Source organism: Acanthochromis polyacanthus, chromosome 19 (genome assembly GCF_021347895.1).
Source record: "Acanthochromis polyacanthus isolate Apoly-LR-REF ecotype Palm Island chromosome 19, KAUST_Apoly_ChrSc, whole genome shotgun sequence".
NCBI lineage: Eukaryota > Metazoa > Chordata > Actinopteri > Pomacentridae > Acanthochromis > Acanthochromis polyacanthus.
The window spans coordinates 26454966-26478320 of NC_067131.1; the positions used below are offsets into that span (position 1 = coordinate 26454966).

At 39.6% G+C, this 23355-nt stretch overlaps 1 protein-coding gene across 15 annotated transcripts in view; it reads left to right on the forward strand.

Moving 5' to 3' along the window:
* The window catches only part of rbfox3a (RNA binding fox-1 homolog 3a), a 600072-nt gene that overhangs the window by 87242 nt on the left and 489475 nt on the right, over positions 1-23355 (forward strand). For all 15 annotated transcript variants that reach the window (XM_051939181.1, XM_051939180.1, XM_051939196.1 and 12 more), the window contains exon 2: positions 528-603. The gene's annotated coding sequence lies outside the window, so the exon portion shown is untranslated. The remainder of the gene's footprint in view (positions 1-527; positions 604-23355) is intronic.

Sequence of the window (23355 nt, forward strand, 5' to 3'; positions counted from 1 at the left end):
CTCGGTGCATGAGTACACATATGGTATACATGTGAATGTACTGACCTGTGAATGTCATGCTTTGTTAAGAACAGTAGTTGCCTAACTCTGACAAAGAAACAGTGACAAAAAGATGAAGACAGATAATAGTGGGCTAGTCTCTCTCTTTATAGTGGTACATGTCCACTACAGAGAGAGAGTGTAGTCCTGAACTGCTGGATGAATCGATGGAGGTTGAGGATACAGTCACCTTTGCCTCTTGTCTCTACTATTGAATGTGTGTGTATCTGTCCTTGATACCTTCCTGCCATATGTTTCCATAAGACCTAACCTTATATCGATGAAAAGTAATCACAGTTGAATATCAACTGCCACCTCTGCCAAGGTGAGAGCATTGACCAAAGCTCAGGCTCATGGCAGATCTGCTGCTGAAATGCTGCCCTTGAGCAAGGCACTAAATGCTGAATCAAAGATCATGAATGCTTGTAGACTGATGAATGACAGAAGTTCCTCTTAAGAACGTGTTTTTGTTTGTCTTCATTTAATAGACGGACGAACTAAGAGGCACCGACAGTGTAATTTCTGCTACATCCCAGCCACAGAAGACCACAGCTGTTCAAACAGGTAGGCCTCTGCACCGTTCTACCTGTTTTTCCTGCATGTATTATTTTAAATTATTTACCCTTTTTAATTTTTACTTGCAAAAGAGTTTCAGCAACATTGCAGACATAACACTCACCAGTTTCTATGAGCAACAACAGACATGACTCCACAAATAATGATAGAAACACATCAACTGACTTTTTTGTCAGCCCCATTAATATGTCCACATTGCTGGCTTTTTTGTTCTTGCTTGTGGTATATCTTCAATGAACTCTTTGCTTGTAGAGTGAAAGCAAGTATATCTAAACAACACTGTGATAGATGTGTGTTCATCAATGCAAATGAAACAACCTTATAAGTGAAATGCTGTATGCTTTATTTATGCATGATCACTTAGTATCTGAGAAAGTGTACACACATCTGCATATACCATGCATATCATGGTAGTCTTGCGTTTCCAGAGACTCCGACAACTCCTAATTTTGTATAATTAAAAGATTGAAATACACATGTCTTTGTCACAAAAAGCAATCATGCATTTTGGTTCTTTCTTAGCTATATTACAGGCCTTCTGAAAATTTAACAAAATCTGCTGGGTCACAGAAAATTAAGAGTTGTAGGACTCATTGGAAACTCATGACTGCCATCTTATACACGGTCTTTACATCTTTACAAGTGTGTTAAATTTTTGTTCATAACTGTGCCAGAAAAGAAAGTTTCATGAAAGCTCCAACAAGTAGTTATTCTTTGAAATGTGATTTTCTCACATGGGTGGGAAACTTAGCAAAGGTTTCCAGTGAATGATTTACTATACCTCTCCATCCATACATCTGATTTCTAATAGCTTTGTTAGAAGTTTGTTTGTACAACCTGTGTGTGTCTGAAGTCATGTGACTTTGTCCTTCTAACCAGAGGTCGTATTTTTTACACTCTTCTACACTTGTCAAGAGCAGCTTTGTCTTACATACCGAAAAAAAAATCCTACCATAGACACTGGGATTTAAGAAAATGAAATATATACATGAGCTTTTTGTGTATATTGTGGTGTTTCTATGAAACTGTCTGGAAACCCTAAAGTGAAGACATTGCACATTGCTGTTGTGTTATTACTGGTGGAAATCATGATGAAACTTGCTTTGGTTAGTCTCTCATTTGGTGTGTATCTGTGTGCGTCTGTGATGTTAATGAGAGTTCAGTGTCTTAGTTGTACTCTGGAGGCTTGTTTCCACTCTCAGCTCTCACAGAAAGTAGTGCCAGCTCACATGAAAGCAGAAAATGAGAAAAACTGGGGTAGAGGGGGTCTAAGAGACTTTCTATACCTTAGTATTTGTATGTGTGTGTGTGTGTGTGTGTGTGTGTGTGCTCACTCCCAGTATTACTGATTTGGGTATTTAAAAAGCAGCACAGATTTTGTAGCTTCAAGGGAAATACTTGGAAGGATTTGAACACTGCTACTACTTATTCCCACTCTAACCTTCTCCACTATGCTTCATTGTTCAGTCTTCACAAAAATCCCTGAACATGACTGAAAATATGTGCAGAATACGTTAATGTGATGTTCAGAACTAACGGTACACTTTAGTCCCCTAACCAGCAAAACAATTAAAATCTCTTCGCTCATTGTGTTTGTCATTAGAATTTAGTGATGACTGTCCAGATGCTAGAAGTTGTTAGCGGTTAGCTATGCACTCCAGGGGAAGATCCAGGGCTCCAGGCTCCATAGGGGGTCTGAGAGGATTACGTGCCTAGCCAGGTGCTCTTTTGTGTGTGGAGAGGAGGCAGCCCTGTGATCCAGGCCACAAGCACAGGAACGAAATGAAAGGATAAGCACGGCAGTTTATCCACTGTATTGTGGATTTAATGGAGCATATCTGCCAAAGGTTTACCTTTGCTGCAAATGACCTGCAGTGAGAACTCCAAATTTAGTTTTCTAAGCATTGAATGTAAAATCAAACTTTCCTTGGCTGCATATACTTTTAATTCTATAGATAAATTTGTTGGTGTAATTCTATTCAATATATTGAAACGATAAGTAGTGGAGTGACTGATACTGCCACTCCACTCATGACTGTAAACTACTGTTACAATTACAGATGGAAGAATTTCAACCTTAAAATGGTGGAGTTTTAATGTGGTGTAGTCTGTTGTATTCATATGATTTGAGCATGTTGTTGTGGCCGATGCTCATGTTTTACTGTTGAGTAAAAGTCTAGACAATTAGGAAGACTGGTTTAATTCAACTTTGGTCACAATCAGCTTGTGACTTTTACATCCTTCGCTTAGCCCCGCCCATGATGACTGTGATTGGTTTAAAGAAATGCTAACAAGCTAAAGTGTATTTTTTCCAATAGCAGAATGATACTGTGGTCCCACTGGACCGTTCTGTGCCACAGAATATACTGTTCTGTTAGTTATTTGCACACTTTGATCAGCTGCTGTTCAAGTGCATTTAGTCTGTTATTGTTCATTACACATCACCTGGTGTACTGCTGGTCTTAGATGAATGGCTAATGTTGCGTGTGCATCACAGCTCTCTCTGGCACTGTGGTGGATATCTCTGAATGCAGCAGTGAGACACATTAATAGAAAAATGTCTATGTCTGAATGACTAGAATGCTGTCACTTTCATAGGTGTTCTATATTCCATGTCTGAGAAGGGTTCAAGTATGCCAAAATCACAATACAAATTTCTCCTTCATTCACTTTTCTCTACAATTTCTAATCGATTAAGCTAAAAAATGTAATAAATTTTCTTTACTGCAATAAAACAGCCATAAACTCAATAGCAGCCAAAATACAAACTGTCTAGTTTCCTTAAGATAAAATGGTAAAATGAAAAGCTCAGGACTCAACCTGAGGTGTAACAAATGACGTAACTGTAGCTGATAAAAGTTCAGTGTGTGAGCTGATGTTACATCATGATTCAACCGGTCTCTAAGTTGGGGGTCATTTTTCAATATTTCATGAGTTTCATTTTACTTGTTCATTTGTTATTGTGTTATGATGTATTATACATAACTTGCTGTATTGTCTAATCTCATGTGGATGACAAACATCATGTGTGCACTACAGTGCTCTACTTCACTGTGGGAAGTATGTCTGAATAAAGCCATGAGGAACATTAACAGAAAAGTGATCCCTGTCTGTCTGAATGACAAAATATTTTAACAGAAGGACTGAGCCAGCAATGTTATAGAATGCTGTGTGTTTTGACTACAGTCAGTGACTTGGAGTGAACGCATGAACTGGTCTAAGTTTCAGTAAACATGTAAAGATAATTCACGTAAATTAACAACAGCTGATATTATCAACCATTGCTAGTGAGAATCTGCAAATCTGATATGTTAAATAGTACCTCTTAAGATTATACTTTACTACTAAGTGAGATAACAGGTTGCAGAAAAGATGTGTTAGTTTTGCTGCTTTATAAATCTGGTATTTTGCTGATGAGGAAGTAGCTCCAGATAAGCCCTATTCTATCTCAGACAAAGGAAGAACACAAAACCCAACAGTTTATCCATTCCATTCCACCACACGTTTTAGGTTGGAGCTTAGCACCCTTAGAATTTTAGGATGTTCGTCTGCAGCCATGGGTGAACAGGGGTCACAGCAGGTTACTGATGCAGCCATCTTGTTGTGAGGCTACAGGGTGGAAAATCCAACAGAGGGGATATACAGAACCCAGTGGGAGACATTTTTCCACACTACCATAACTTCCAACTCAAATGAATCTTGTCAACACCCTTCTGAAAATGAGGCCGTTAGTCTTTCCTCCATCTCCTGACCGGTGTAGGGGGGTCTGTGAGACCAAATTGAAACAGGAAGACTCGTTTCCCATGCACAAACACATGCTGTATCTCTAAAAGACATATGAAACCACACACATACATACATGTGTGTCTTCTTCCAGCCACAGCGTGATGAGAAACAAGCACAGAATGCCAAGTTGAGTACCGGAAAGGAAGAAGACTGATAAAGATGTATGTCAGTTGGTGCTGAGCCTAACGGCTGCGCTCAGGAACTCTAACACTCTCAACAACGATATTTGAAACACACCATAATGCAATGCAAGAAAACCTGTTTAGAGCACTGGAAAGAAGAAAATAAAACTAGAACAATATTATCTGTCCTCTGAAATGAGAGAATGAAGTAGTAGATTGCCTATCTAATGTCAGAGATGAAAAGCAGAGACACATCGTAACCAAGTGCAGGTTTAGTGAGCACAATCTTGTAATAAAAGAAAACAAAAGCAAAAAAAAAGTAATGGAAAACAAAAGAAATGGCCACTGTCTGACAAATAAAGTTGAGGCAAAGATACACTTCTTCCTACATGAGGGACAGTAAATTATCAAACGACCTCGACACACACACACACGTACATATACACATATATGGACAAATTTTATTTGACCTCAGTTGAATTCAGTTGAAGAACTATGTGTTACAACAACTTAATACTTCAACACTGAGTGGCCACTACAGAAATGCTGATATCAACCTTCATACTGTGCCTCATAGTTCTCAGTCATGGAGATTAACTGTCTTGTGCATGCTGCACATCAATAGAGATGATAACATTGTGTTTAAATGACTTAAGGAAACTAAAAGGTGGAATCAAATTTTTCTCCCCTCATGATGGAGGCTGAGATTGTGTCTAGAAGGATCCCTCTCCCTGTGAATGCTGTTTTTCTTACAGTTACTTTTCACATGTTTTCTACATTTCATTATTGTTGATGAAACTGTAGTGTATTTCCTTCTCCTCCTTGTCAATCAATCTGTACACACACACATGCTCTTTGGACAGCTGGTAACCCCTGCACAAACCCTAGCATTTTCCCTTTTAATAGTAAACCATACAATCATGGATGAAAGTATTGGCATTCCTGCATTTTTTTCAGAAAAAGCACCATTTCTGTTTTTTTCCTTGATGTGCATTGGAAAAACACAAAAAAGCAGAAGAAAAAAGCCAAAATTGACATAATTTTACCCAAAACTCAAAACATGGGCTGGGCAAAATTGTTGGCACCCTATTAAAACTGTGAGTTAATGTCTTTTTTTTTTCAAGCATGTGATGCTCATTTAAACTCACTTGTGGCAGATAACAGGTGCTGGCAATATAGAAATCCCACCGGAAACCAGTTACAATGTATAAATAATGACCCGGAACATACCTCAAATAGCACCAAGAAATGGTTGGAGACAAAGCCCTGGAGTTTTCTGAAGTGACCAACAATGAGTCCAAATCTAAATCCCATTGAACACCTATGGATCTCAAAATTGTTGGTGCAAGAAGGCACCCTTCAAATCTGAGAGATCTGGAGCAGTTTCCAAAAGAGTGGTCTAAACTTCCATTTGAGAGGTGTAAGAAGCTTGTTGATGGTTATAGGAAGCGACTGGTTTCAGTTATTTCTTCCAAAGGGGGTGGAACCAAATATTGAGTTGAGGCTGCCAATAATTTTGCCTGGCACATTTTGTGAGTGTTGTATAAAATTATGTCAATTTCAGCTTTTTTCTTCTGCTTTTTTCCAATGCGTGCATTTGTGTCTATCTATCTATCCATCTATCCATCCATCCATCCATCCATCCATACATCCATCCATCCATCCATACATACATACATACATACATCTAGGTATTAGTGCTGGGCAGTGATTAAAATTTGTAATCATGACTAATTGCATGATTTTCTGTGATTAACTGCACTGTTATGAGCAAAGTTAAATAATGAATTTTACTTTAATAGCACTACTATATGAACAAAACTGCAATCACATTTGCTTTGAAAATGCTTTAAACAAAAAAAAAAAGCTTTTAAACAGCAGTCTTCCCTTTACACAGTAGCAGTTGAAATATTTCTTGTAAATCTCAACCTAAACATCGATGTAATCACATTATTTTTTATCTGGTTTTCTATAGAAAAACAAGTTACCCTCAGAGTCCAGAGCCACGATCATAACATTAGAATGGGAACCTTCCCAGCAACAGCAAGTTAACATTTATACAACTGTGTTCTCTCTTTATTTTTTTTGAAGATGTACCAGCAGAAATATTTTTCTTTTATCAAGGAGCAGCATAAACAGTCTATGTTCAGTAGCAGCTGTCCCTGTTAGAGAGGTGAAGTGGTCGAACACAAAAAAGTACACAGCTGGGACTGACGTCCATGCTTGTACTGGATTTCCTTTGGACAATTTCAGTCAACAAAAAAAACCCAAAAACCTTTCAGTGATGCAGGTGGAGGCTCCTACGTACATGCCATCATTCCTTGCGATCCTAAGAACTTTCCTCATACTAACATCTTCCACAATACTAATCAGCCTGCAGTCTAAAGCTAACTACTTTGCTGCAGCTTTCGTTAGCTTGTCTTGTTTTAGTTTATCTCTATTTCTCCCACACGCTGCATCCGACCAGTCTGACAAAGCCTCTCTCTCCTGTTAGTTTTGGTGAGATGTAATGACGCCCATCCTGAGTACTGATCAACATCCAGCCCTCCTGTGATCCATGGTTTGTCTGTCTGTGTATTCAGAGCCAGTGAGCAACGGACTTTCACAATATTAACAGAAAAAAAACTGTGTTAACGCATGACAAAATAATTGTTGCTGTTAATTAATGCATTAATGCAATAATAACCCATTAAGTTGCCCAACCCTAATATATATTATGGATTTTCTCTGATATTGTTCATTTTATTTGTGTTGTGTCCTTTTAATAGGTATGATTATCCATGTCACTTAGTATGCATTAGCAGTATTATACTTAATAGCATCATTGCAGAACAGCTGTAATTCGTATCTTAGCATTCACTTGAATCATTTCACATGGTCTTTTGTAGACCTGCAGAGGACATTTAATGATTTTGGTGTCTCTGTGTAAAGTCTCTGCTGTCTTTGCTTTAATCTTGCTAGGTTTAGTTTTTTATTGCTTTACCTGTAAGCCTCACTTTCACTATGCAGTTCTGTCTGACACTGGCTCCAAAATCACCTGGGAAAAGTAAGGCTTGATTCACAGTTTAACAAACAACTGGAATGAAGGCGAAGAGTGGGAGTGATGGAAACTGAAGGAAAACAACAGTGTACCTGAGATGGGCAATCACTCAAACAGAAATTGAGATGACATTATTTCTGCTACATATCAAGTAACAAAACAAAACAAAACAAACAAACAGAAAAGAGCCACTCATTAATACAGCTGGGCATTTTAGTCTGCCTAATCACAGCACAGAGAGCTTTTGTTTCATATTGGAATTTTTTAAGTTGTTTCTTACTTTGGACAGTAGCTAATGGCTTTCAATGCTGTCACTAGTAACAAGAAAACAAAGCGAGGAAAGTTATGTGTTTACTCTTTAATAAATCCACAGCTGACAAACCTTTAGCAAACCTGTGAGAATTTATTTTGGTGACAGTAGTTACATAACATGATCTTTATCAGACTTGTGGTTTGTGCTTTTGCATGTCAGTTGTTTTTGTGGTAAAGTCTTTCTGTTTGCTCTCAGATAGGCTCTGTTGAACTATCTCCAGCTTTGGCAAGTCTCTGTCCTCCTCCTCTGTCCTCTCCATTAACAGTGATGCTGACAGCCATCGCTTTATCTGTGCTGCGTCTCACATTCCTTCCACACCTTTCAGCAGTCTCAGGTGCTGTCGGATGGCTGATTGACTTTAATTGGTAAGGGAGGAATTGAAAAAAAACCCAGAATTGCTAGCAAAAGAATAACATTTAATTTGCAAAGGACTGAAAGAACAAAGTTGTGAAAAGTCTTAAAGGCAATGACTTGCATCTGTAATTGCTGCTCAGTGCTTGGTGGGATACAAAATGTGTGTTTCTGTGTAGCAGCTGCCTCTCACTGTGGAGGCTCTCTGTGTGTACAATGCTGTTTTTGTGAGTTCCTTCATGTGCACCAGTACATTTAAGGCTTTTGATTTACAGTCAGAAGAAGATCCTGAGAATGTACTAAAATTCTATAGGAAAGGTTGGAGGAAAAATGACTGAAGCAGCTGTGTTCGCGGTGACCTCTGCGGAAACAATAAAATAAAGAGATAATGCTGACGGGGTCATATTTCTGCTGTTGTTTGCTCCTTTTCTCGCCTTCCTTCTTCTTCCAGAAAATCAAATAGATGACAACTTTATTAACCCGAGACTGATTTATTTAGTGATGCACTTCATTTTGGAAATTGATGCTTGTTTTTTAAAAGGACAGGAACACTATCAGTCTTTTAGATAGTTTGTTCCGTTGTTGTATTTTCTCTTTCTTCCCTGCACCTTGTCCTCTCCCTCTCTCTCACTTGTCGTTGTTTCTAAAAAAGTCAACAGAGGGAATAAATCTTTAAGGTTGTCATAAAGGTGCTTTTACCTTGTTGTTTCCCAGACCTGAGGAGTTGAGTACCTACTCCATCAAACTGATTACTCAGGCAAAGTGCGCTGAGCTTACACTCCATTTGACCTGTTCCAAACTACATCTGACGGTCTTCAAACAACCACAGAAGTCTCCTTTAGAGAGTTAAGGAAGCAACCCATAGCAGCACATAACCTCATACACGATACATCTGCCCTTCACTTTAAAGCACTCTTTGTACACTGTTGACAAAGTATACAGAAATGTCTTGTTAAGAGGGGAGCTGGCGCAGCAGCATACCCTTACGGTTAATGATTATGGGATGGATTGTGTCAGTGTGAGATGATTCCACAACTCCCTTCACCCCACACACACCTTCAAAGACTCACCTGACAGGGCAAAGATGAAAGGCAGAGGGAACCGGAGGCAGTGGGAGGTGTGGAGAGGCAATGAGTGCTGGGTAAAAGGTGTGGCAGTCGAATGAAGAGCACGGATGAGAACGAAGAGAAAAGGTGGAGGAAGGAGACGTGTGTGTGAACCTTCATCAGCACCCTATTTGGAGGTTGATGTGTTTCGGTGGTAAGTGTGCACATGCATGAGTATCTACGCAACCATACACCAGTCAGCCGCAACAGTAAAAACACCTGCCCAATATTGTGTTGGCCCCCTTCTGCCAGAACAGCTCCTAGTCATCATTAATGTTGCACTAGCACGGGACCTGTAATGGTGCCCTGTGGTGTCTGACACCAGGATGTTGACAGTGGACCCTTTGGGTTCTATGGGTTGCAGTGTACAACCTCCATGGATCAGACTTGTTCTTGTGAATTTCATGGATGTTCATTGGAATTGGTACCTGGGGAGTTTGGACACCAGATTAATGTCTTGAGCTCTTTGTTGTGTTCCTTAAGCCATTCCTGCATAGCCTTTGCAGTGTGGAAGATTGTATTGTTCTGCTGGGGGATGCTGCTGCTGTTAGGGAGCGCCTTTGCTATGGTAATCCTGTTTTGGCTGGTCTGTGTATACAATAAAAAGCCATGTGCTTTACTAAAACATTTGTCTTGGGTGCTTATTTTTGATATTGTTTATTAAATTTCCAAACATTCTTACTGCAAAATATCTCATGAGATATTTGACTGCCATTGAAGAGAGGAACAAATAAAGTGAAACAAGGAAATTGTGTGCTTATAAGACCATGCATGATAAAACAAAGTGCTAAGGCACAATATACTGTGAAAACAGAGGGAACTGAGTATGGTAAGTAAAACAGAAAGGCAAACCAAACAAATAAAGTAGCGAAAGAAGAAACTGCTGATTTAAATATAATACACCATGGAGACAGTGCGAGTGTCCATAGCATAGCATAGCATAGCATAGCATAGCATAGCATAGCATAGCATAGCATAGCATAGCATAATAGCTTATATTTCAGTTTTAATTGAATAAACAACAAGCATTTTTGCATGTTTTCTACATTCTTTTCTTCATTCCTTTTCTCTGACCGTTAGCATTTTCGGAATGACTTTCCATCAACATGCTGTAAAATTTTTGGAGTAATCTCTACATTTTAAAAGAACTCTAATCGCATCTGATCCAGTCCAATTATTTAGTCTGCCAAAGACAAGACAAACCCAACTTTTTCCAAAAAACCCAGTGTCATACTGGGACCAATACAATATCCTCTGTCTAAACCCTGCAGTCACACTCTCGTCTATCACACAGTACCTTTAGACACATCTAGTTGCTTCAAAATTAATTCCGCCATATAACAACAAGCCCAAATTTTCAGACAGAATCATAAAGAACTATCATAAGCCTTAAAAAGAATAAGTAGTCAGACCCCCACAGAGTCCTGATCTCCACATTATGCGGTCAGTCTGTGGATACATGAAGAGATGGAAGACACTGGGACAGACTGAATGCACAATACAACCGTGACAAGAATCCTCTCTTCACACTGGTTCCGAAAACTTTTGCGGAGGGTTGAATTTATATTTATATTCTATTTTGCCAGTTATGGTACAGGTGAAGGTGACAGCTATGTTTTACCTGGGGAGAAGAATGTGACAGTGCTGTGACGAGTCATTCATTCTCTTACACACATGCACAGAGTATTCTACTATCGAAACTTTCCAAACCATTCTTTGCACTGACATACTAACTTTTAACAAACACATAAGGACATATGTCTGCAAGTGGTCGAGGGGTTTATATTTTTCTGACATTCTTATGTCTCTCTCTCTCTCTCTCTCTCTCTCTCTCTCTCTCTCTCTCTCTCTCTCTCTCTCTCACACACACACACACTACACTTGTGAACCAGTTTGAAGCTCAATTACAGTACACTGTTGAAATACAGTCTCTTATGCACCACAGCAGTCAAATCAGGAAGACGCTCCCCAAAAACACAGTTATTACTCAGTCAAAGATCACAGCGTGTGACGATTGGAGTACGCTTGTCTGTTGATTTGTTCATCTGTCAGTCTGTGCGCAACATTACTCAAAAATGGACCAACGGATAAGGATGGAATTTTCAGGGAAGGTCAGAAATAACACAAGGACCAAGTGATTTGATTTTGGCAGTGATGCGACTTATAGTCTGGATCCATGGATTTGTTAAAGAATTCTGAATCATTGCGAGATAGCACCACAGCGTCACTGTAACTGTGACAAGTAGTGAACACTACGTCAGCTGCCTGCTGACGATCATATGATAACAATCCTACTACAAATTGACCACTGCAGACTTGTTTGAACTTATCTGTCAGAAATGATACAAGGAATAATTGATGAAATTGTGGGGGTGTTTCCAAGTCCCATCAATTCCCGCCACCCGCTACATAGTTAGGTCAAGTGATTCGGTATCCGTAGATAATGTACACATGCATGTGCTCAGGCCATTTTGTTTGTGAGTCCATCTATTTTGAATGGCCACGTTCTATACTGTCGTGATTTCTGGCACAAATATTTTTAAGATTTCAGCTGTCAGAAATCATACGACTGAGCAGCCTACTATGCTCTCTGAGTGCTTTTCTTGTTTATTTATATTAAACCAGTTTTTCTGTTTGCACATTTCTGATAATTCCCAGTAGCTTCTGTAAATCACCCCCCGAACAAAAAATATTTGTGTCAAGATGCTTTGATGATTGGTATATGCATTCATGTCACCAGTGACTGCTTGAGTCTTTTTGAACCAAACTTTGCTCAAATCAGGAACTTTCTTAGATCCAGGCAAATTTTCATAATAACTGACTTTGTAGAGATTTGGTCTTATAAGTCAAAGATTCTCCACCTGTGTGGAGGTGAGGACTGTGATCTTTGCTGATCTGCATTCCAATGAGAGAAGTCACTAAGACAAGACCATCCATCCATCCATCCATCCATCCATCCATCTATCTATCCACTCATTTTCTATAGACTGCTTTATCCTATGTAGAGTCATGGGGGGACTAGAGTCTAGAATCCGAGCCGACTTATGGTGAAAATAAGTTTCACCTGAACAGGTCACCAGTCTATCACAAGACCACACAGGGACAGACAACCAAGCACACTCACATTCACACCCACAGATAATTTAGAATCACCCGTTAACCTCAGCATGTCTTTAGAGGAAAAGACATGGAGGAAAAACAAGACCATGAGTCATTTTGTTTGCACATTTTCAAATGATTTATTTAAATTGAAAAAATAAAAGATTTCAAATTAAGGTGTTGTTCATGTTTATTAGCTCCTAAGGCAGCAGTAGACTGTGTAAAAAAAAAATCCTAACTAGTCTTTTATTAATGTGTTAGTAGACTGTATTCCAGACTGATGCCCAAACTCACACATGTGCATGTTATTGTATCTCAGGCCTTGTAGGGACTTTTCTAAACAGCCCCAGCCCAAACCTCATTAACAGAAACTGCATCCACAACATTTGGTGCTTGTGCAATAACTTGTAAACACATTAAAAATTAAATTGCACCTACAGGCTTTGAGACCGCATGTGCATTTTAATTCACAGGCCTCCAATTTTCTATTAACAAGCAGTGTCCATTATAAATGGCTCTGAAACCAATATTTCAATATTTTCAATAAATGCAGATTATGCTATTGTGAAAGATTAGAGAAGTGTTGTAAATTGCTTTTACACAAAAACCTCACGGTCACATATTTGCATAGTTCAAACTCAAGAGAAGATGAGAAGTTTTGAGTGATAAAAAATGGAAAAACATGGCTCAGTTTCTTCCTAAACTGATAAATAATATAGTTTTGCAGACAGTGTTTTATAAATTGCATTGTCAGTGAAATTTTAAGGGAAATGTATATTCTGTTAGATTAAGCAGTGTGTGAAAGCCAAAACTAAACAAGTGAAAATAAAATTTAAGAAAAATGGTCCCACAGAGGATGTGTCCCTCTCCTAACAGAAGGGCCAGTTCTGCCCCTGACCCCTCTAGTTCATACCTCCTTATGTGGACTTTATGGCTCTTTCAAACTAGTCTTGCTTTGCCAGCCCATTCTGCAGAACGTGATGATCTGGCTGCATCACACTATCATTATATATGATATTATACTAGGAAAAATAGGCTCTGGCTTGTTTGGACTACCTTAAACCAGTCACAAGCATTTTATTTGGGCCTAAGCAAAAGATATGGCATCAGAGTTCCCTCAGAATAGAATCAGGTGGAATAACTGTGGTGTAACATTATCTAAATTCTCTGCTAAACTCAACATTTTTAACATGGTAGGATGCCGCTCTAAGGTTGTTGTTTCACGACATGAAGAACACAGCAGAAGGAAGGACAAAGCCGACTGAAATAGTTCTACCAGAAACCTACATCTTGGGAGTCAAACTAATTTGAAACTGGTTGTCTTTCCTACTAGTGCAAACATACATCTGTTTCGGAACAACATTATGTTTCTTTTAAACCATAAACAAGAATGCAGTTTAGCTGCATGTGAATGTAATTTGATGGAAATAGGATTTGACCATCAGTATGAATAGAATTTATAGATTTTAGTACAGGTTTCATCAAATTGTCACAGTTCAACTTCTTAGATACCACATGCTCTTGTTATTTGATGCCCTGAAAGGTCCAAAAATTCACAAAATGTTCCTCAGCTTTACGCTACCATGCAAGCTTATTTGCAGATCATAGCACAACTGGTCTCTGGCTATTGTAGTTAGTTTAAGGAGAACTGCAAATTTGCCTTCCAAGCAGTCATGGCTGTCTTTCATAAACCAATCTTTTGAATGTCCAGTAGCTTTTTTTTAAATTGTGCAGTTCTTGCAAACACTACAGACACTGCCAGCTGTAGCTTATCTTGTATGTCACAAGTCTATTCATCCACAGCAATGCTGAAATACCTACATGTTAAATGATCTAAATATAACTGTGTTCCAGTTGAATTGGTAATATCTGGTCATATTATCCTGTGAGAGCTGCAGGTCAAGCACAGCATGCTACAGATTTTCATTTTCAGTTATGACGATAGTAACAACATCTTTGAATCTTTGAAGAACATCTTTACAAAATCCCTTTCACTGTACGGCTTTTGGCACAAGCCATGTTCCATAATGTCAGTGTGTACACCTCTGAGTGTTTCATAAAGGCTCTGAAAGTGTTCCTGTTTTTCTGACTGACTTTTCAACATGCTTACATTGCATTTACACAGTTCAGTGCCTTTGGGAAACTTCTGGGGAATGTTGGCATGAAGTTAGGTGAAATGGCACCCCAGGGTTGAAGCTTGATTCATGCTTAACCAATTGAACAGACCGTGCTGCACAAGAGTAGGCAAAGAGCCATATGCACAGGTTTGCCTCTGTGGGACAAGTACATTGTTAGTCTTTTCATGGAATTTGTTGAAAATAAGAAGAATGACACAAGCTCAATCCGTTAATAATAACCTGGTGAGAAAGGGACTACCCCACAACTGTTGTTTACTCGAACTCACACCTCACCTCAGCATGATTCAGTTCTTTCAAACATATGCGTGAGTACATGAACGCAAGTAGAAGGAAAGACACACACCGCTACACCTGCTGTCATATGTCTTAGTGAACTGAAGCACAAGGGTGGCAACTTCCCCTGGACAGATGGGAGTATTGGGGGAGGTGAGGTTGGCCAGATCAACACCTCACTCACTAATCACGGCTGCATGTCACGCTTCCTTTACGGGCTTCAGTCTGAGCTCTCAGCCTTCAAGGAGAACAGTCACAGTCCGTATTTACTCATGCCAATAAGCATCTTTCAAAGATAATGGAATCAGTAAGCTTAGTGCAAGACAAAGCTACAGAGGGAACGCTTCTATTCAGACCTGTTTCAATACGGTGTCAGTTGATACAGTGAAAACGTATATCTAAACTGCTAATGACGATTAGTGTATGTGGTTTGTTAAGGACTTAGTAGTGCCCTACGAACGTAAACGATTCAGTGTCCTTCTATTTTCTCTTTTGCACTTTCATAAGTCATTAACTGTCAGCCAAATATGCCACTTTTTAGATACAAATGAAGCTCTTTAATAGAACTTTGTGATATGACTGGAAACTGTAATCATAATTATCGTATTCACCTTCACATTCATGTAACACTAGCTATATTTCTATTTCTACATGTATTCCTTTCTCATGTTGGCTCACTTCTGATATGTTTGCCTGATTTAACTATTGTATGACCAATGTTAAGTTAAACCTCGAGTTATATGTTGCTTGTTTTGTGTTAGTTTACAAATTTGTTCTGAGTACTTTCAGGTCTCTAAAAGACATCAGCACATGCCATTTGTTGTTGTTGTTGTTGAATCCTACTCACTGTGGATTCTGATGGCTGAATATGATGAATCCGATTTGACCAGTTTGAGGAACCTGCACCTGCTGTGACAGGAGACTGTTTCTGTTGCACCGCTCTTAAACATAGTCTGTGACAGCTCAGAGTGTGTGAAGGACATTCCATAATGTTAAGGGCCCAAGAAACAAAACCTTTTCCTGCTTAACAGCAAAAAAAACACACACACAAAAAACAGGTGAAACTTTGCTAAATAATATTAAAAGAAGCATTTGTTCAGATGAGATCAGCATAAATTTATTTGGTTTGAATGGAGTGCTTCATGTTTGGTGTGAACCCAAAACAATGAATGCATAGTCCCAATAGTGAAGCATGAAGGTGGTAGTGTGATGAAATGGGGCTTCGTGAGTAAAAAACGTGATGGGGAGATGACGTTTGTGGATGCTATATTTAATTCCTTTATTTCTATTTGAAAATAGTAAATCCATTTCTGCTATACGCGGTAAAATTAACATCAGTGACAAAGTGTTGGAAAACACTGAAATGATACAGCACTCTTTTTCTTAACTTTTTTCTCGCAATTGCTTTCACATGTCCTGAGTGTTTAAAGATTTTTTTCCTCTATGTTAGTTCATTGTTTATATTGTCATGCTCAGATGGATTCATTGGACCGTCCAGACATTAACACTAAACTGTTGGAGAATTGGGGGTACCCTGAGATAATTGCAACAAAGTGGAGTGTATTTGTACCTATCTGTTTCTTTTTTAACCACAGTCTCAACAACAGAGTTACTTCAGACACAGAGTGTAAACTGACCATTACTTAACACAAAACCTCACCTCCAAGTCTCGGAAATTTAGAGTTTTACTGACAAGAGAATGTCAATGTGCGTATCCAGAAGTTTGTAAAAAAAAAATCACCTTCTGTGAACAATTTGTGGAAAACTTGTATGTCAAGATGTTTTTAATAAAACTCTAATTGCAGTGTACATTATGCTAAACCCTAAACCTATAAATAAGAAACCATTTAAGAGCATATGTTCTGCAGACTGGTACCAAAAAAGGGTTCAGAATGGGTTCAGCTGACCAAAGCTTCACTTTGTACATCATGAGGAAAATTAACATTGTTGATATAGTCCAACTCCAATTAAGACATCTGAAAATAAAATAAAAAAAAATATCAGTTTGTTTTGTCATATTACAATTGTGAAAAAAATTCTCAAAGGTTAGATTTTGGGGGTTGCTCAGTGGTTTGGTGGCTAGCACTTTCACCACTTTCGCACCCAGAAGATGGCTAAAAATGTGATAAAAATCAGAAGTGTAAAAACTGCCTGAGTGTTGGCAGTGTGACCTAAGTTGACTGAAGTGCTATTGTGCAATATGAGGATGCAGTAAATTCAGGTCTCTCTCAAGACACTGTGTACCTCTCTGTCACTGTTTTTCTGTCTGACTCACCCTCCTGCCATCTGATTCTCTCATTACAAAACTCGCACACAAAACACAATGGATGCCAGCACTGCGCACAGCTTAGTCAGCCCACTCTCTCTGGAGTAACAGCATGTCTCACACGGGGCCTTGGCCGGCAGACTGAGACATGTGGACGAAACACACACACACACGCTTGAACTCGCTCACCCAGCAGTGCACAGATGGACACATGGTCAAGCCTTCAATGACCAACAGTCTCCAAGGACAAACCGATGGCCCATTCACAGCCATGTTCATACGCACACACAGACATACGCTCTATCACATTGACGTGGCCACATACTTACGCACACTTACCGAGCGGGCTGTTTCGGGTCATGGTGTGTATGTGCTGTATGTAGGTCCTTTACAGATGGACTTTGCCGTGCTATTAGGAGACATGAGGGGACGTGGCATCATTAATAATACAGCTAACAACCTGCTCCAAGGGCCTGGGTTCAACATTAACAAGCTGCCAGCCTGGCATGCGCACATATACACACACATACACACACATTGACTTGCCACACATTCTCCGTGTCACTTTAGCTGACACAACTCCATGTGGGATTTAGACGTCAATTCGTTTTTTTTATTTTTCTGAAAATGCCTTACAATAAAACACACTCCCTGCAACCCATACACACACACACACACACACACACACACACACACACACACACACACACACACACACACACACACACACACACACACACAGGCAGCAGATGGTGTGGTGGGCGTCAGGTACAGTAGTAGCCTCCTGACACCCCAAACAGCTGTTACCATTACAGCATGCTAATTGCCATCAATCAAGATAGCATCTCAGTACATTTCTAGGCAGTGTTCATACCTTTTTGTGTGGTTTAGGGGGTGTAAGGCTGAAAGAGAAAGGCAACGGCAGAGTTTTCCCCCTCATTACCTAAACCCAAACTCTCTTCTCTCTCTCTCCTCTTCTGGAGGAAAAACCCTGTGATGAATAATGAACACAACAGGAGCACAGAGGACGAGATCCATTGTTGCATGTCTTTCCTGTGCTCATTAGCATCTATCTGCATGTGTGTGCGTGTGTGTGTGGCCAGTATTCAATTTTTTATTGGGGGGTAGGTGGGCAGGGGGTTAGTGTTCTCCCACAAGCGGCTGCGCATAAATTGATTTTGCATGCGGACTGGGATCGATGGTCAGAAACAAGCCTGTCAATGTAGGTCAGACTTTACATGGCCACATTGCTACTGTTGCAAACAAGCAAAATCTGTTTCATTAGTCCCTCATGGTTCAGAGACTATTGCACAAGACAGCACACAGCATTTTTCTAACTGGCAAATTGTGCAGGGGATTTCGACCGAATCATAACTGAAACTTAAATCTGAAGAAAATATGTGGTGCTTCTTGTTTATGTTTCCCCATGTGCTCAAGCATCACGGGTAAGTCAAAGACCCTGAAGGAATACAGATAAAGGACTAACTTGAAGGGTCAATTCATGGTGTCTGCATCTGCAAAGCATGCATGTAAATGTGCTCATACCACAACAGCTACATGTTGTTCTACATACAAGGTCTCATTGGCCGTCATATAGAACACAGAGAAGCACATGTGGCTCCCGTACACGTTTCTGAAAGGCTGTGACTTTTTCACAGGATGTAGTAGCGGGTTCCTGATGTGGGCCAGGGACAGTGGAGGGACAGCATGTAAGATTTCTGGAGAATATTGAAATTCCTGCTCTGTTTTGGCATCATTGATGCAAAGCATGTACAATTTAAAGCTCCTCCAAAGTCCTGCAGTGATGACTTCAACTTTTTTAATAATAAGCACATGGAAGAAGGAGGATCTCCTTGGGTAGTCTCTCTTTATAATAAGAATTTGTCTTTCTGACGCTGTGGTTGCAGTGTGGATATTCACATGAATAGAGCTGCACGCAGATACAAAAGAAGATTCTGCGCAGACCTTTGTGTACTGTGCAATTTTTCTCCTCCGTGCTGTTGCGATGCACACATGGAGATTATGTATTTGGCTGAGAAGAACCCTGCACAGGACTGTATAGTTATTTGTGGACTGTGCTTCATTGACATTTCCTTCACTCTCCTCCAGTGTTTCACCTGTTCAGTCTTTAACATTTCTAATACACAGAGTTTGAGGACTTCATTCAGTTTGTGTCTGTTGTTTACATTAGAACATTATAAAACTAGAAAAGCACTCGGAGAGGGCAGTACTCCGCCAAGGCTGCTCAGTCATTGTATGATTTCTGACGGATGAAGTCTTTAAAAAATGTGTGGTCGGCAGCAGTGGATTTGTAGTAGGATTGCAATCATATGATCATCAGCAGACAGGTGACGTAGTGTTCATTTGTCATAGTTACAGTGACGATGTGTTGCTATCTCGCAGTGATACAAAAATCTTTAACACATCCATGGATCCAGACTAGTAGGCACATCACTGCCAAAATTTAATTACTTGCTCCTTGTGTCATTTCTGACCTTTCCAGAAAATTTCATCCAAATCTGTTATTCCCTTTTTGAGTAATGTTGCAAACAGACATACAAACAGACAGACAAACCTATGCTGATTGTCACATAACTCCACCTTGTTCCTTGGCTGAATAAAAATAATGATTGAATCAAACACAGTGTGTTAATCACTGACTCTGCTGTTGATGTGCTGTTGATACAGATGCATCTACAATGAAATGCACAAATGATTTGACGTGTTAAAGCTGCAAAATATTTTGCATTTCTTGGAAGCGTAAGCGCAATTTCACACTCGGTACAGATGTATCAGTTTCTGCATAAAACACTGAAATCAGCTGATATTTTGTAAAGTAATTGCAGAAATAGTGTGACATCGCAGCTAGTGTATCTAACAACTATATGCATTAGTGTGGAATTGCAACACAGCAAAGATCCAAAACTAATTTGTGTTTAAATAATTTCAGTGTATCATAATAATAAACATAAACAATGGCCTAAATTAGTCTGAATAGCTTGATTAAATTCTGTAAAACTGAGGCAAACTTCTCTAATACCTATTGAGTAGACCCGACCAACAGGTTGCTGAAATCAGCATAAATCATTTTCTGGAAATTAAGTGAAATGCAATTTCCTTCTTCCCTCCTGTCTGTCTTCACCGGCCATCTTTTCGACAAAAACTTCTTCACATTGCAAGTTGCCAATCTCGACCCCTGAGATTCCTGATTGAGAATTTCACCCTGCAGAATCAATACTCTAATCTTCCTCCTCGCCCCACAGTAGATAAGTGTGTCTCGTCTGTCTGCTCTGCCCTCTACTCAGAGCCAAACCTGGTGTCCGTCATCTTGGGGATAGGTCAAGCTTCTCCTCCCCACCCAAAGGGCATCTTCATTTGACAGATGGCCTAGGTGAAAACACAAATAGTAGCTGTTATGATACAGTATGGTGCACACACTAATATAGTGTAAAAGAACCAAAAAATATAATCTGATATTTTCTTTCTAATTGTGAATGATATGTTTTTAGTGTTTTTTTTCCCACCACACTGGTGAAAAACTTACATTTATGCCAAACACTTGTCAAAGAATGCTATAAATATGCTTTTTGCTTTCTTACATCAAATTAATCCTAGTATAGTTGACCTCAATCTAATTTCTGTGTGTAGCCTCACTCTCCCAGCCCATGAACTGTGTTACGTCGAGCCTAGGGGTTGCTTGAACACAACATGAAATGCCATCCTTCACAGGTAGCAGACACATGGAACACTTTTTCCTCTCAGATATGAATAATTTATTTTACTAAAAATGTGATGTGACAACAAAGGTTGTGGTTAACAAAAACAAATCAGTGGAAATGTATAAATTAAATTCAGAGTGAGCCAAAAGCCAGCATAACAAACAAAAGTCACACTATCCTTTGGAGTCGGTCTTACCTACCAAAATAAAAGTGGTTAAAATAAACACAAAGTCTTACCTCTCTTTCCTCTTAAACAAGAGAAAGCACATTAAACCAAATGTAGCAGCTCACTCCTACCTTGCGTTTACCACAGTACTTGTCTTGTCTATACAAAAAAAGCTGTGCTTGAGCTGTGTGTTTGCCGATTGGGATGCAGTGGAGGATGACCTGCTATCTGACCCTCTGACTTCCTGCGACAGCATCCTTCCACCTTAAGTGACATATTTTCGGTAATTCGACCAGTCCTTTCACCGGTATGGCACAGCCCTATTTGAATATTAAATAGGCACATAGACAGGAAGCACACAGAAAACATACACATATTGACTGCAGTCGTAACAGCTGAATATGAGCATATACTATTGCTTGTATTCTGGTTGCATTATGCTGATCCAAACAAGCTGAAGATGTAAAGACTGGTGCATTCAGACATCTGGTTCTACCCAGGTCACCAGTCTGTCACAGGGCTACACATAGAGACAAATGATCACACTCACATTCCCACCTACGAACAATTTAGAATCACCAATTAACCTCAGCATGTTTTTGGACTGTGGGAGGAAGCTGGAGTACCCAGAGAAAACCCACCCATGCACAGAGAGAACATGCAAACTCCGTGCAGAAAGATCCTGGGAAGGCTGGGACGCAAGCCGGGGATCTTCTCGCTGCAAGGGGAAAGAGCTAACCAACGAGCCACTATGCAGTCCCAAATAACTCATATTACTGTAAATTTTATCATAATTCAATTCAGTTTTATTTATATCGCACTGATTCACAACATGTCATCTCATAGCCCTTCACACAGTAAGGTAAAAACCGTACTTTATCAATGGGAATCAAAGTCATCGTGGTGGACGAGTCTCATTAAACTTTCGATGAAAGTCAAATGTTGGTGAATAGTTTGGTGTAACTTCTGCTCTAATACCTGCATTTATGCAAAACACACCGTTAGCACACCCACACTGACGTTTATTCCATGGAGCCTCTTCTCTCCTTTCTCTCTTTTGTCTGGTAGGGTTTGAGTGTGTCCTTCTAATTATCCCATGAAGAGCTTTGCCCTTGGTCAAACTTTGCTGGTTTGAATCAGCACTTCTGTGCTCAGCCAGAGTCAGGTACATACAGTACAGTAGATACAATGCTGACTGACTGACTCCCATTGCTAAATTACCAACTTCGAGTTTAGAGGATACAAACTTTCTGACTGAGCAACACTTTTTTCCACATTTGACGGCTGAATAGCAACTGGAGTCTGACATGCTTTACTGTATGTCACCTCTGCATTTCCATTTTATTTAACTACTTATTATTTTCAAAATGCCTTAGGTTTATGGAATTGATTTGAATATACACTGCAGAACAATAATACTTCTCACTGTTTTATCTCTTGGCCTTTATCAGGCGACATGATATGAAGCCTTCCTGCGCTCCCTTGCTGAATGTTTAAACGCTGAGCTCTGCTGTCTGCTGAAGGAGATTTCAATGTAAGACACGGCATGGCCACTGCAGTGTACACAAGTGTAAATTGCTGAGTTGCTGGGCTCCCTCGACTACTGACATTCCTGTTTGTCATTTACCCAGAGGCTTTTGTTTGCCTCGCCCGTTTACCTAGCAAACTCAATCCAAAGTATCAGACTCACACTTCAAAGTGATGTCTCTCCTTCGTGCTGCTTCTCATCTAGTCTCAGTTGCACTTTTCAGCTCGTTCCCTGCAGAATCATGGATTGACTTGGCAAACAGTTGTAGGATGGCCACATCCACCAGCACCACAGTTCCACACTGAGCTGTGTGGTGAAAGACCATGGTTTGGGTTGTCTTTGGTCTGTGTTGCTGAGGTGAAGAGTCCTGCTCAGGAAAAGACCCTAAAACATGAAAAAGCACAATTTTACAGCCATTTTGGTGACATAATAGAATAAGCATAGCTGACCGATATGGCTTTGGCATATACACAACTGTTCAACAATTTGAGGTCACCCAGGCAATTTCATGTTTTCCATCAAAACTCACATTTTTATTCATGTACTAGCATAATTGCACAATGGTTTTCTAATCATCAATGAGCCTTTCAACACCATTAGCTAACACAATGTAGCATTAGAACACAGGAGTGATGGTTGCTGGAAATGTTCCTCTGTACCCCTATGGAGATATTCCATTAAAAATCAGCTGTTTCCAGCTAGAATAGTCATTTACCACATTAACAATGTCTGGATTTCTAATTCATTTAATGTTATCTTCATTAAAAAAAAACTGCTTTACTTTCAAAATTAAGGACATTTCTAAGTGACCCCAAAGTTTTGAATGCTTGTAT